At 42.2% G+C, this 16,184-nt stretch overlaps 1 protein-coding gene across 1 annotated transcript in view; it reads left to right on the top strand.

The window, feature by feature from the left end:
• Positions 1–263: 263 nt before the first annotated feature.
• Positions 264–16,184, top strand: part of PDS5B (PDS5 cohesin associated factor B) — a 98,345-nt gene continuing 82,424 nt past the window's right edge. Inside the window, exon 1 of the mRNA XM_060234711.1 lies at positions 264–417. The gene's annotated coding sequence lies outside the window, so the exon portion shown is untranslated. The remainder of the gene's footprint in view (positions 418–16,184) is intronic.

Raw genomic sequence — 16,184 nt, 5'->3', positions numbered from 1 at the left:
CGTAAACTTCCCTCCCGCTGCATAAGGTTTGATGGCGGGTGTTCAGTTTTAAGGGGGGTTCCGCCGTTCTCCTCCTCTTCCTCCCCCCCCCCCGTTTAAAAAAAAAACCCGCATTCGGCCAGCAGAGGCCGCTACTGCCTCATTTTGCGGTTCGCCTTTCCCTACCGCTCAGCGGCGGGGTCCATCGCTGGAAGAGGAGACTAGTTGGCGCCATTTTGAAGCCGACGGGAGGGGAGGGGGAGACTGGGCGATCTGCGGAAGGGGAGGGAGGGGGGCTAACGGCGATTGGCTGCGGGGAGCGAGCGGCGGCGGCGGCGGCTCGGCGGGGCCAGAGAGAGGAGCTGGACGAGCTCTCTCGCTCAGCCTGCCTGGCCGTGCCCGCTTCAAGGCAGAAAAGCCGCTGCAAGGGACAGGAAGGTAAGAGGCGAGGAGGGTGCAGGGGAGAAGAAACCCTTTTCGCGCCCTCTTTTTCTCCCCCCGCCCCCGGCTCGGTGATTTGAGGCAAAAGGGGGGGAAGAGACCGGCCCCCGCTTCCCCCCCCTCCACCGCTGTCCTCTTCAGCTGCCTCAGCCGTTCTCTTCATGTTGAACTTGCCGCCCTTTCCTTAAGGGAGGGGGGGGGAGAAGCCGCGAGCGTGGTGGTTTTCGGGGCGGGTTGACCTTGCCTGGAGCAGTCTCTCTCTCTAAAAAAAATGGTTCCCCCTTCTTTCCACGGCATTGCTCAGCCTGCCTGGGTCCCCCTTTCTGTAATTCTTCCCTTTCCTAGATGGCCGGGAAAGCGAGACTGGAGGAGGAGGAGCCGGCAAGGCGCCCTCAAATGTGGCGCTCCCGTGCTCGGGCTTCCTTCCTTCCTTCTCTCCGCCCGCCCCAGAAGCTGCTTTCTCCCCAGACTGAAGAATGTACTGCTTGAGAGTCCCCTCTTTTTCCATACTTGGCCTATTACTCCCCCCCCCTCGCAGGGACACCCTGACCCAGTTCAGCCCCTTCCTGCAGTTATTGGTTGAGCCTTCTGGGTGGTGGGGGTGGTAGGAGGGAAAGAGACTCACCCCCCCCCCCCCCATTCAGTGCACTTTTAACTTGCCAGGAATTGAAAGAGGCTATGCCCTCTTTTCACTGGAAAAGAGAGTAGAGGGTGGATCTCCCTTACCCCTTAGAAAAACACCCAGTTCTGATTTGGGGAAGTTGAAGTATATCAATTTAAAATGTGCTTAATATCTTTTTAAAAATAGCTTAATTTTCCCCCCACCTTGAAGCATTCCAGTGATGATATGTTCACTGGGTGTTTAGGTTGAAAGAAAGATTTGTGATCTATGCTGGAATTTCACCCTTTATGTAAATAAGCCACTTTTCTCAAAGCTTCCCCCCCCCCTCCCTTGTTGGTGGAGAAAAGCAAATCGTTGGTTTTGCAAAGCCTCCAAAATTAAGCTGCTCTAGCACACCTCCTGCGGTGTTGTGTCTACCATTTGAAGCTGTAGTGGCATTCTTAGTTGTGTGGGATTTTAACTTTGTAATGGTCCCCTACAGGGGCTTGTAACTGTGGTGTGAAGTATATTGCATGCTTGTGTTGCTCGTTAACTTTAATATATTCTTTTATTGAGGGTATGATTGTGGCTCTTTATTCCTCTTTTTTTTAAAAAAAATTCTTTCTGATATTTTGTGAAACTGTTGGTGGATTAGAGGTGCTTGTTGTGTTATGAAAGATGACATCTTTGACTTCTCTGAGTATTCGTAGGCAATTGGCAGTAAAATCTTGATGTTAGGAAAATGTAAACATTATGGCGAGTACTTGTGGATGAAATTTTAAAAGTGCATTTATGATGTTTATAATATTGAATATGATTAAGTGTCTAATAATCTGACATGTTTCCAAAATACTTTTTTGAATTTTTCATAATGGGCAGATGCCCATTATATGTGGCAGGCTTGTAACAACCAATTGCTTGGTCACTTGTTTTGGTTGGTGGTCACCTTTTGAGTGACTGAGTGTCTTCCTACAGTATAGTTCCCCTTGTTTTCTGGTGTGGACAAATATGAATATAATAAAACTGCTGTATTTGCCTATCAAGGTGAACAGAGAGTGTTCACTGACTGCATTTTCTTGTGCCCCATCTCAAAATTGTTACTAGGAAGTCTCTGCATATGATTTTAAGATGGACTAGTGGTCCATCTAGTCCAGCTCCTTGTCCTACGCAGTAGCCAGCAAGTTCCTTTGGAAGGCCAACAACAGGGCGTAGAGGCTGAGGCCTTCCCCTAATAATGTTGCATCCCAACACTGGTATTCCGAGGTTTACTGCCTCTGAATGTGGAGGTTCCTTTTAGTCACCTTGACTAGTAGTTGCTGATAGCCTTGTTCTCCATGAATCTGCCTAAATCCCTTTTCTGGTTGTTTGTTTGTGGCATTCATTACATCCTCTCACAGTGAATTCTACATTTTAATCATTTGTTATGTGAAGTAGTATTTCCTTATGTCCATCCTGATTTTACTACCTATCAACATAATTGGATGGTCTAATATTTCAAGAGAGGGGGAAAATTATCTCTGTCCAAACCTCTATCATTCCTTATCTAAATTGAAAGGACCAAGACTCTTCAGCCTCTCCTCGTATGAAAGATGCTCTTTCAACCCCTTAATTATCTCTTTTTTTGCCCTCTTCTGTACTTTTTCAGCTCTACAGTGTCCTTTTTGAGATATGGTGACCAGAACTGTGCACAGTATTCCAAATGATGCTGCACCATCTATGCAAGGGCAATTATAATATTTGCTTTTTTGTTTTCTGACTCTTTCCCAGCATAGAGTTTGCCTTTTTTCATTGCTGCAGCACATTGACACTTTCATTGAACTATCCACTAAGATCCCAGGGTCTCTTTTCCTGTCAGTTTCAGCAAGTTCAAATCTCATTAGCATATATATTGGAAGGTGAGATATTTGGTACTAGTGTGCATCACCTTATATTTACCTATGTTAGACTTAATTTGCCACGTTGTTGCCCTCTTACCCAATTTGAGGAGATCCTCCAGGAGCTCTTCGCAGGCAGCCTTGGTTTTCATCCTCAATAATTTAGTGTCATCCGCAAACTAGGCTGCTCACTCCCAATTCCAGATCATTTCTGAACAAGTGAGATAGCTCTGGTCCCAATATCAATCCTTGTGGGTCCCCACTGTTTACTTTCCCTTCATTGTGAGAACTGACCATCTAGTCCTACATCCTGCTTACTGTTTAATAGGTTTTAATCCACAAGAGCTGGCAGATATCTTTGGCTCTGGTGCCAGACAAAATACAATCAGTTCATATTCAGGATTTGAGATGAATAAGTAATATTTAGAATAGTTAAGCCAGTGCTAGTTGTTGAAACTTTGTTTACCTGAATATTTTTGCAAATGTAATGTGGTAGATACATCTTAAACAGTGTTTAAAGTCTATAATCGCAACTGCCACCTGCAGAAAATTCACCTTTCGCTTTTTTTTTAGAAGTACATTACTTCCTTCTGTTAAAATAGATTTAAGCTATAATAGAATGGTATCCCATTTCTGATTCTTTCCAGGATCAATAGTACTGGTTCTTGGAATGGCTATTTTTATTTTACTATCCAACAGTAAGCTATTTTTTGAATGTTTGCATTATTCTTCCTGTAAATGCTGTCTGCTTGTGGAATTTTGTTTTGTCATGTTTCGCAGGACTTAAGTTCTCTGAGTACAACCTAGTGATACAATGTTTTAACATGGTAAAAGAATTTATAGAGGAGTATGTAACATTGCATAGTTCAGTTGTATATGTTCTCTGTCCGTTATGTTTACAAGTGTTGAAGCCTGGAGTCAAGCATGTAAGAATGAATCAGTTTGAGAAAACCATTTGTTTTATTGATTGTCTGTAGAACCCAATTAGAGAAGCTAGCAGGATAAATGAGAGTACCTTGTTTGTGTTTGCTAGGGATCTCATTTCTCCGAGATCCTAGCAAGACACATCATCCTGCCTTTAATGAATTATAGCTGCAAGTTCCACTGATGATATACCTTGAGTGTCTGGGATCTTTGTATTGAGGTGAGAGAGACAGATGGATTCTCTTCATGTGTTGAAGATTGCAGACATTATGAGATGAGTAGATAACCATTAATGAGGTCTGAGGAGGAGCCAGGATAACATTTTTCTTAAATGCTTACTGTTCCACAAGCTGGGATAGCAAGGTAGAAAAAAGATGCAAGCTTTCAATGAATGAATGTAATGGTGGAAATTTGCTATGCATTGGGAAATGTTTTTAGAGTAGGAACACCTGTACAAAAGAGCTGTAATGGGAGCAGATTGCTGAGGTTTGCAGTATTTGCAAGATTTATGCGATCTGAAGAGAAACCAGAGTATTTATTTGCAATAATAATAAATTGTTGTAGAGCAACTTTTAAGTTGATATTTACATTACCTAACATTTTATGCTTTCCAAGGGGGGAATGAAGATGCCTTTTAGTTTTTGTGTACTGAATTGCCAATCTGAAATACTACAGTGCAGTAGAGGAGGTAAAATTAAATGCACACAGTATGTTTAAACAATAACAAAATTAGCAAAATGCAAGTGATAAAGCAACTCCCTGACACCTCTCAAAAGCTGATGTTGGAAGTATTGGAATCTGTACAGTTTATCATCCATTCTGATCCAAGGCCCTGCAATGAAGAGAGGAAATTTACCTCTTTCTTCCTCTTCTATCAGTGGGGTATCCATTAACCCATGATGCAGCACAGGTGCGAGAACAAAGTGAGGATTGTTGTAGCAGGTTCTCCTCACTGCACCTTGTCAGCTTTGTGGCTTTTTGTCTAGCACCATCTTTTTGATAGTATTAGGCTGCCATGGGAAGGGAAAGGGGAAAGATCCAAATCTGTGAATAGCTTCCACTGGTGGTTAGAATCATCGAGTTGGAAGGGACCTCTAGGGTCATCTAGTCCACCCCCATGCACAATATAGGAAACCCACAAACACCTCCCCCTAAATTCACAGGGTCTTCATTGCTGTCAGATGGCCATCTAGCCTGTTTAAAAACCTCAAAGGAAGGAGAGCCCATCACCTCCCGAGGTAGCCTGTTCCACTGAGGAATTGCTCTAACGGTCAGGAAGTTCTTCCTAATGTTGAGCCGGAAACTCTTTTGATTTAATTTCAACCCACTGGTTCTGGCCCTACCTTCTGGGGCCACAGAAAACAATTCCACACCCTCCTCTATATGACAGCCCTTCAAGTACTTGAAGATGGTGATCACCTTTCAGCCTCCTTCTCTCCAGGCTAAACATGCCCAGCTCCTTCAACCTTTCCTCATAGGACTTGGTCTCCAGACCCTCACCATCTTTGTTGCCCTCCTCTGGACCCGTTCCAGCTTGTCTATATCCTTAAAATGTGGTGCCCAAAACTGAACACAGTACTCCAGATGAGGTCTTACCAGAGCAAAGTAAAGCAATCACATCACATGATCTGGACACTATATGATCTGGACTTCTGTTGATTCAGCCCAAAATTGCATTTGGTTGGTTGCATCCAAACCTTCATGTTCATATTTTGATGCTTAAATAAAGCTAGATAGGTAAATTGGAGTTACTGATACCAGTGGCATTTGTTGTCTAGAAAAAATAAAATCAACATCCTTAATAGATTTAGCAAGTTTAGTTGCTCAAAATGTTTATATTCCACCTTATCTCCTTACAAGGCTTACAGTGCAACACAAAGTTGCAAAGACACACAAAAAATGTCAAAATGAAAACAGGCAGGTTAAAAATGCACACATGAAAAACAGTCAATTCTGTCAAGACAGTTTACTCTTCAGCAAGCACTCTAAGAAATAACTCTTTCATGCTTTCCTGATTGTGTGACATGAAGGTGCCTTCCATATCCATTGTCTTAAGCCATTCCAGAAAACAAGACCCACCATGGAAAATGCCTGACTGTTGCCCTAATAATAGTACTAAGAAGGGGTACCATGAGGAGAAGGTTGTTTGAAGATTATAGCTGGTACATGGAAGTATACCAGAAGATGTTTCACTTAGTGTTATAAGTTGTGAGGGGCTTTAAGGATAATAACCAGCACTTTTAATTTAACCTGAAAGCAAATAGGTATCAGTGCAGTTGATGCAGTACTGAAGTTAAATGTTCAGAGCTGTACTCTAGCTCACCCCCGACAATGACCCTAGACATGAGGAAACAAAATGCTATGAGTAGAAATTTGGGTTCAAATGATAGATGCTGTCAAGAAACTAGGCTGGCCAATTGGCCAGCCATGGAGAAACTGACAATAGCTGACTTATCTTGACATTCAGTTAGAAAAATAAATTGAGGTAGTAATGGACACAATATATCCAGATACTGTAGATTATTTTGGCTTAGAACAGCATGAAACCAACAAGAATTAATTGCCTTATTATAATTATAAGGTGCTACTCAGGTTTGATTGCTTGGAACAGTGATCATAACACTACCAAATTCAACATTTAATTGACTAGGAAATTGCCAAAAAAGTTCCACTCAGTTATATTCAGAGGGGAAGGGTTTCTCCCCTCCCAAATGAGAGTAAATCAAGAGGACAAGCATTGACGTGAGTGGTGACATGACAGAGGTTTACAAGATTATGCATGGGATAGAGAAGGTAGAGAAAGAAGTACTTTTCTCCCTTTCTCACAATACAAGAACTCACGGACACTCAATGAAATTGCTGAGCGGTTGGGATATAATGAATAAAAGGAAGTACTTCTTCATCCAAAGGGTGATTAACACATGGAATTCACTGCCACAGGAGGTAGTGGCAGCTACATGCATAGATGGCTTCAGGAGGAGATTGGATAAACATATGGAGCAGAGGTCCATCACTGGCTATTAGCTACAGTGTATTGATGGAACTCTCTGGGGCAGTGATTTCTGTATTCTTGGTGCTTGCGGGGGGCAACAGTGGGAGGGCTTCTAGTGCTCTGGCCCCACTAGTGGACCTCCTGATGGCACCTGGTTTTTTTGGCTATTGTGTGATAGTGTGTTGGAGTGGATGGGCCATTGGCCTGATCCAACATGGCTTCTCTTATGTTCCTACTATATGTTAGGAAGCCTAGGCAAAATTGTAAAAACATGCCTCGCTCATATGAAAAAATTCTAAATTGCAGAAACGGGCAAACAAATAGAAGTGAACCCCAGAAAGTATTTGAGGGACTAATTGCTTAAGTTAAAAACAACAATGCTGAAATCAGAGAATCAGTCAGACAGGCATGTCAGAGGTATAAAAGAAGTAAGACGGGCATGTTCAGTGTATTCTTCAAACTGGTATACAGTTGCAAAGATCTTGAGGATTTTAAACATCTGAACCATTGTTTGGAGGATGTGTGAGCAAAGTGGAGGTGAAAACAGATAAACTGAGAAATTTAAAAGAATGGCCCTTAGGACAGATAATGACCACGCTAGCATTCTTTAAGAACTTGACTTTTTAATTAAAACAAGCTTGTGGGTGATAGTAGACTATCCAGAATAGTGCGCAGTGAGACATAAACAAATACCGTATTAACTTCATAGGTCTAGGTTTTAAGTTCTAATTTCATGGGTCATGCCTCATGGAGCAGAGTGGTAAAACTGCAGTACTGCAGTCCAAGTTCTCTGCTCACAACCTGAGTTTGATCCCGGCAGAAGCCAGCTCAAGGTTGACTCAGCCTTCCATCCTTCCAAGGTTGGTAAAATGAGTACCCAGCTTGCTGAGGGGAAAGTGTAGATGACTGGGGAAGGCAATGGTAAACCATCCTGTAAAAAGTCTGCCATGAAAATGCCGTGATGCGATGTCACCCCAGAGTTGGAAATGACTGATGCTTGTACTGGGGATTACCTTTAGCTTTTTAAATTGGATACAGCCACCAAAGAGGCAACTAATATTACTACTTTCACAAGAGAAATGTGGTTTGTGTTTATGTGTTTGATTTCTTTCTATCTCATGGTCTTCCCTTTCTCCCCCCCCCCCTTCCTTTACTGCATCTTCTCCTGCTTACCTCATTACTCTGCCATCTCACCTGTCCCCATACCTGCTGTCTCCATCTCCCAACAGCACAATTCATTCTGGCTACTTGCCATACTGTTTCCTTTCACACACACACACACCCAAACTCATCTGGTATTGGTGGGCACATTTTTTATATTGCTACAGCAGTCTAAAATGGCACCCATGTGCATAGATTTTGCTTTTCTGTTTTTGGGTGTGTTTTTAGATTCTTCCCACTTTTAAATTATATTTTTCTATAGATGAAGGTGTTTGGGGCATTACAGAAATATTTACCTTTGTTCTATGTGTCCTTTATTTTGTGAATTTCTTGATCTGTGTGTGGGGTGGGTTTTTTTTTTTAATACTTTGAATAACATAGCTTTGATCACATTCTCAAAATGCTATTTTAAGAACTTAGAAAGGTATAAAAAAGACAAATTTGTCAGGGGGTGTGTGTTTGAGTGCAAACCCCCACGTCTTCTGCCATGGCAACAACCCTGGGCTTACCTCGCTGGGAGCTGCCATGGGTGGAACAAGGACCAACAACATCAGGTGTCACCGCCCCAAACCAAGTCCTGCCATCACTGATAGGATGAACCACCTGTGACCAGCACCATTATTGCCATCCAAATGGGGCCTGCCATGCAGGGCCCAGCACTGCTGTTATCCCCAGCTTCAGAGATGCCATGGGGACCAAGGACAGGGTTGATTCAAGGCCTCATTTTGCTGCCTGGTCCCATGCTGATCTGCTGAATCAGGAGCCAGCCTCAGCAGCAGCCAGTGCCTGCCACAATCCACTGGTGCTGGTCAATGATGTCAGCAGCCAGCACTGAGAGGATAGCAACCTCCTTTTGCAGCATTAGAGAATCCCTCACTGCAGGGCTACATGGAGGCTGCTAATATGGGCCACCTGGTCAAGAACAGTGGGAAGTGATTCAGGCCAGCCAGGCCTCAGAAAACAATAACAGAAGAGAACAGCCAACAGGGGATAAAGGAAAGGCAGTGGGGGGTTGGTTTTGATGGGATCAAGGGGGATGGGGCCAGGACTTGTGGAAACAGTATAAAGAGAGGGTCCCGCAATCAGAACAGGGAGGAGATAGGAGACACTGATCCTGGAGCAAAGGCTGAGTGCTCCTAGGGAGCCAGACAAGCTGCAACCCTTGTCTTGCATCTCTGTTTTGAGGCCTGGGGAGACTCAGATGGGTGAGACATGATGGCAGAGGGTAGAAGAGTCACAGGGATGCTCACAGGAAAACAGTTTGTAACAGGGAAGTGAGTGGGTTTCTTTGTTTAGGAAAAAGTTGGTAATGGCCAGTTCTAGTTTTCAAAATTCAACATAGCAACAAATTTCTCCCTCAGCACTAGAACAGTGGTTCACCAATGAGTTAATGATTTCAAGGCAGGCAAAAACTGTATGATGCCTAATTAAATTATGGAATTTACTATGATGGAATATGGAAAAATATGACTTTGTAGATTAAACAAAATGGTCAAAGAAATTGCATGATGAGGATTCTGAAAGAACAAAATGTTAGGAGTAGTTGGGTGTCCATTACAGGGAAAGAACGTGGGTGAATAAGATAATATCCTCAAGCTCCTGAGAGCTTTGAGAATCCTCATGGGGGAAGGAGTGTCTATATTGCACTCCACTTCCATGGTTCTACATGTGCTATATGCATGTTCAGGGTGTAATATTTTTCCATCACAGTTGGCCCAAAGGCTCCAAGACAATGTGTAATATCACCTGTCTGTCATACTCTCAGTTCTTTACAACACGCCCAAACCAAGTCAAAATGGAAAATATCAGTAAAACATTGTAGAGCTATATGTCATTCAAGTACCGGTATATTGCTGATGTTCATGAGACATCACTTAAACAGAACTTTGGGTAATGCGGAAAGTGTGTTCTTAAGTTATTCTTTTTCCCTTTAGCCACTGCGTTTTCTTCATACTCTGCTCTTTCTGATCACAAATTTCTAAGCCATTCTTACAGCCTTTTTAGGATATAATAAGAGAAGTTGAATAGGTAATGATTTTTACTGGTTATATAATTTGTTTGTAATTAACGCTCTGTTAAAGTGTATTAGGCAATAGTAGAATTTGTATGTTTGTGTTTTGCACACATTTGTAGATTAGCATCCTTACTATGAATATAGGATTGTGAGTAGATTGTACTGCTGCCTTCAGTACTCAGCATGAAGATAATGGGTGTTTATAGTAATAGATTGTATTTCAAAATGAGTGTGCAGGGCATTCACTTGCATGAGCAACCTTATGACTAGAATATTTGATGTAAAAATCAAATAAATGTAGGTGACAGGACAGTGAAATCAGATTACTCTCAGTCCTTTGCCTTAAGGTTACTTGTACACATAAACAATATTATTCTCCACACAGAGTTTCGTGCACATTTGTTACCCATTAATTTAATCCCTGTCTTAAAAGCACATTAACAAGTGCATCTTTCCCCCTCTGTAATGCAGTTTTAACAAATGTTTTTCACAAAGTGGTGGTAACAAGTTATTCAGAATGGTGGATCCTCAAGTAGCTGGCACAGAGCTCCAAAGAATCTTTCAAAAATAGCAAAGAGAATGACATATTAGATTTAGAATTTATTTAAATGTTGAAAGTGATGCATGTAAAGAAAGCCATATCCTCAATATATCTAATACTTGACAAACAAGGTATCTTTTTACAAACCTAAAAAAACCCCTGAATTAGCAAAAAACCTGAAATCTAAAAAAAAAAAAAATCATATAGGCAGGTTAAAACCCTCCAGCATAATAGAAGAGCACCTATAACTTTAAGAAACAAATGCCACAATTTATTTTATTTATTTATTTTATTTGATTTATATCCCGCCCTACCCCTCCGAGGTGGGCACAGGGCGGCTTACAACATAAAAACCAACAAAATCAATTTAAATACATTAATAATACATTAATAATTATAATTATACAATAAAATACATATAAAATATATAAAAACACATAAAGCTCACTTCAGTATATACTATGCTACCTTCTTTAAATCAATTCTTCAATATTCCAGTATTAAATAATCTGGTGTTCGAGACTGAGTGTTCAGGCATTCCGATAACAATTAATTGTATGCCAACCGGAAGAGGGCTGTTTTGCAGGCCCTGCGGAACTGTTCAAGGCTCCGCAGGGCCCTCACCTCCGGGAGCTGATTCCACCAACAAGTGTTCATTGCTAGGCAACCACAACAGTATCACCAGCCTTCTAGACTTGGTTTTGTCAGAAAAGGCGGTGGGGTGGAGGGCTTTTCCAAGCAGCTTTTGTCTTTCAGGAGCCCTCTAAGCCTGGCAGCCACTGCTGGGCCACTTGGTGTGTATGTTTTACATGACTTAGCCAGGACTGACTGCTTGTAAATGTTCAGCAGTAGCCACAGCACAAAAGACAGTGTGGTGTAGTGGCTAGAGCTTCAGACAATGATCTGGGAAGCATATCCAGGTTTAAATTGCCACTCTAACATGGAAACTCACTTGGTGCCTTGGGCCAGTTACACATTCTTAGTCTAATTTACCTCACAGGATTGTTGCGAGGAGGAAATGGAGAAGGGGAGATGAGGTAAACTACTTTGTGATCTCCACTGGGGAGAAAACCAGGAAACAAATAAATGAAACTATCTTTTGCCACTTTAATGATGGGGACAAAGAAATATTTCTAGTGAAAACATTCCACAGTTTTAATTTTATTGCTGAAAAGGCCCTGTCAAGTATAGCCATGCAACATGCTTAAGCTGGTGATAGTACACATATCAGAGCCATTGGGGAGGATATTAAAACCCAGGATTCATGTAGAAGCTGTGTCTTAGCTGCATTAAGAGCTTTCAAATTTTTCGTGGGTACTGGGAAGCAGTTGGCAGCCAGCATAGTTGTGGTTTCCTCATACAGTTGTGGCTTTATGATGTGGCTTCCTCTGGCAGCAGCATTATTTTGAACTCCCCTCAATTTCTGAATGCTTTTCAAAGGCAACCTTGTGTACAGCACATTTAAAATAATATAATCTAGATGTCTAAAGAAAGGTACACTCCTTCTACCTGGGATGGTCGTCCTCTTTCACTGAGTGCACAGCTTCAGGAGGAACAATATAATATAGATGTCATTATTGTTTTGTATGGCATTGTTTGTAGTATAGCCAGGAGATCCTAAGGTTATCAGGCAAGCTTTAAGTTCTAGCTCTTTTAGCATTATGGTCCACTAGGTGGCAAGCTAGACTTGTGTGTTTCATGACTAGGTCCTTGTTTTCTAGGAGCTAGTTTTAATTGATAACAGGTGGGCACAGTTGCTGCCTGGGCATTCAAGATAGGTAATAAATCCAACAGACACACACACTCCACACACACTGAGAATGTGAGTTTTTAAGATGGAATGTTGCCTATCCAGGTAAAACACCTGTTTTATGTCTAGGAACAGATGGATTCATTGCTGCTGTCTTCTGTTTCACTTTCTCCCTTCCTTCAAGTTCTTACAAACCCTATCTCGTTCTTTTCTTCTTTGTACTCTCCAAATGGTCCTCCTTCCCCAGCATCATCTTTTCTACACTAACTTTTTCAATACTTTTTTGTTTCTGTTTTTCTCAGCTTCCTGTTTTCTAAGCGCTGAGTTTTCCATTCTCTTTAGCTTTGGATGTTGAATCCTTTCCCCCCCCAGTATTGCTGTGGCCTAATTCACAAACAGCAGAACAAATTAACTCTGTGTCTGAGTGTACTGCTTTGGACCAAAGATGGAGTCTGAAATAACTCTATCCCCAAACAATTTCTGCTCTGAGAAAATTAGTATATTTTGACAGGTCATCCCTCACCTGCAGTCTGAAGTGCTGTGAAGGTTTACCACTTTGGAAGGAGCTTGATGCTGCTAATTATACAGATAGTTGGGGACAGGAGATTATTCCTTTTCCAAAGCCATTCCTATGAGGAAAGGACATTTGGAATGCAGTTGCCCTTCTGGAATGCTGCTAATTTCCCAAACACAACCTGTTGACCTCTTCTTGAGGTGGACAGTTTCACAAGTTGACAAATATGTGAAATGTTAGTACTGGAGACTATTTACCCTTAGTTTGGCCATTATGTACAGTTTTGCATGCTGTAGTAAAAACAAAAGGGAAAAGAAGAAGAGATTGGATTTATACCCCCACCCTTCAGTCAGATTCTCAGAGCGGTTTACAATCTCCTTTTCCTTCATCTCCCCACAACAAGACACCCTATGAGATAGGTGGGGCTGAGAGGGCTCTCAGAGAACTATCCTTGAATGAGCAACTCTGTCAGAACTGTGACTGACCCAAGGTCACCCAGCAGCTGCATGTGGAGTAGTGGGGAATCAAGCCTGGTTCTCCCAGATTACAGTCTGCACACTTAACCACTTCAGCACACTTGAAGCTTGAAACTGTGCAGGAAACAGGAACTCAAATGATCAAGGAGCCAAAGCTTATGCTTAAGAGAAAGCTGGGCATATAATAAATATTTTAGATACTTAGAATCATAGAGTTGGAAGGGACCTCCAGGGTCTAGTCCAGCTCTCAGCACAATTAATTCTTTCTTATGCTCTCTTGTATTTTGATATACTTTTTTCCTTTTGAAGAGGAATTGTAGACTATTTGGAAGGGACTAAATAGTTTAAAAGAAGATTAGAATGGTATAGTATAGCCCAATCTCATCTATTGGAAGCTAAGCAGTGTTGGTAACTGGATGGGATAACCACCAAGGGAGACTTTGCAGAAGAAGGTAATGGCAAACCACCTCTGCTTAACGATTTGCTTTGCAAATCCTATTGGGTCGCCATAAGTTGTCTGCAACCTGACAGCAAATTACATGCACAATTTAAAAGCTAACATGGAGATAGTATCCTTGGAGTACTCTCTGCTTAACCTACCTCACAGGGTTGTTTTGAGGATAAAATGTTGTAGAGGGGAATCTTGTCAAATGCTTTAGGTCACCATTATGGATAAATACAGGAAATAATAAATACAATTAGAAAAAGAAGATGATATTGGATTTATATCCCGCCCTCCACTCCGAAGAGTCTCAGAGCGGCTCACAATCTCCTTTACCTTCCTCCCCCACAACAGACACCCTGTGAGGTGGGTGGGGCTGGAGAGGGCTCTCACAGCAGCTGTCCTTTCAAGGACAACCTCTGCCAGAGCTATGGCTGACCCAAGGCCATACCAGCAGGTGCAAGTGGAGGAGTGGGGAATTAAACCCGGTTCTCCCAGATAAGAGTCCGCACACTTAACCACTACACCAAACTGGCTCTCCCTACACCAAAATGGTGTAGGACAGATAAAAGGCTGGCTGGGTACCAAGTAGGAAAGGAAGCATGGAAAGTGAGTTGCATGGAAGATGAAAAGAGGAAATAGTGTTACCGTGGAGAAAGAGGTACAAGGGAAAGTGAGGTGCCCCTCTACCCACAAGCCCTTATGGGTTTCCAATATATAGTGGCCTGACATCTGGAATCACTTAAAGTTTCCCAGGAAGATATTAGAAGGTGGAGGGAAGGAAGGAAAGCTGAAGACAGAACAGATTAAGGTCTTGGGGTGTAATGATAAACACTATTTTAGTTGGCTGGTGGGAAGGAGAGAAGGAAACAGGAATAGGGGAGAGATTATAAAAAAAATGAGGAAAGGGAAGAGAAGATGAACTGGCCCCCCACAGGTCCTTGCAGTCCATTACTTGTTTAACTCTAAAGACTGAGGAGACATGGCTACTTATTTGAGTTTATTAGGTGCTGAGGATTAGTGCTTAGTAGGCGCTGATTGCTGGATAAAATGGATCCATACTTATCCACAATGCTCTATTATTAGATCTAACCCTGTACTCCTCAATCAATCAATCAGTTTAAATTTATTATTTAAATAAAGTTACTGGTTTTTGTGTTATGCCTGTCCCCCTCTTAAGTATAAAAAGGTAAAGATAGTCCCCCGTGCAAGCACCAGTCGTTTCACAACTTTGGGGTGACATCACATTGCGATGTTTTCACGACAGCATTTTTAATGGAGTGGTTTGCCATTGCCTTCCCCAGTCATCTTCACTTTCCCTCCAGCAAGCTGGGTACTCATTTTACCGACCTCAGAAGGATGGAAGGCTGAGTCAACCTTGAGCTGGCTACCTGAACCCAGCTTCCACCAGGATCGAACTCCGGTCTTGAGCAGAGAACTCAGACTGCAGTGCTGCAGCTTTACCACTCTGTGCCATGGGGCTCCTCTCTTAAGTATAAATAAGAATAAATTTAGCTGCTTTCGTTCTGTGCATCTCATTAAGTGAACTCTAATTTACAAAAGCCTACATGGGAATTTTATTTTTAGTTTTCGCTTGTAAGGTGCTATAAGACTCCTGTTTTGATTTAGGGATGGTTAGTTTTATTATGGTGTTTCTTTTCAATCTGGTTATGCTTAACATTTTTAAAAATTGGATCCCACATAAAATAGCCAACAAATTTATCTAATTCTGCTCTGTAGGTTTTTAATTTTAATTTAATTTGTGATTTATATCCCGTCCTATCCTGCTAGGCGAGCTCAGGGAAGCTTACAACATAAAAACATTGCAGTAACAATAAATAAAACAGCCAATTTAACACAACAAATTTAAAATATCTCATAAACATAATACATAAAACTCCAACAGTAACAAAACCAGAAGCCACCGTTCACCAGTTCGTACTACTTCAGCTGGTTAACACCACTTAGCACAGCTTCAGGTCATTGACACCACTCAGACCCTTGACCAACTCAAGCACAAGGATAGTAAAGTGCTGGGGGAAGGTTTCAGAGGATGCCTGGTAAATTAAAAGCCTGGTGGAAGAGCTCTGTCTTACAGGCCCTGCGAAACTTAGATAAGTCCCGCAGGACCCGGATCCCCAACGGGAGCTCATTCCACCAGGTAGGGGCCTGGATTGAAAGGGCCTGGACCCTCGCTGAGGCTAACAAGGCATCCTTAGGACAAGGGATCACAAGAAGATGTTGTGTAGATGATCTCAAAGCCCGGAGGGGGCTCAATGGGGAGAGGCGGTCCTGAAGATATGCAGGCCCCAGGCCATATAGGGCCTTAAAGGTAAGGACCAACATATTGAAACGGATCCAGTACTCGATAGGGAGCCAATGCAGTTCACGTAGCATAGGTCTTAATGCTAATAACCAGGCTACTGCATTCTGCATCCGCTGGAGTTTCCGGAGCAGAGTCAAGCGTAGCCCCAT

This window comes from Heteronotia binoei, chromosome 3, assembly GCF_032191835.1.
Source record: "Heteronotia binoei isolate CCM8104 ecotype False Entrance Well chromosome 3, APGP_CSIRO_Hbin_v1, whole genome shotgun sequence".
Classification (NCBI taxonomy): domain Eukaryota; kingdom Metazoa; phylum Chordata; class Lepidosauria; order Squamata; family Gekkonidae; genus Heteronotia; species Heteronotia binoei.
Note: the sequence above shows the minus strand (reverse complement) of the source record. Positions and strands in the feature narration are given on the sequence as shown.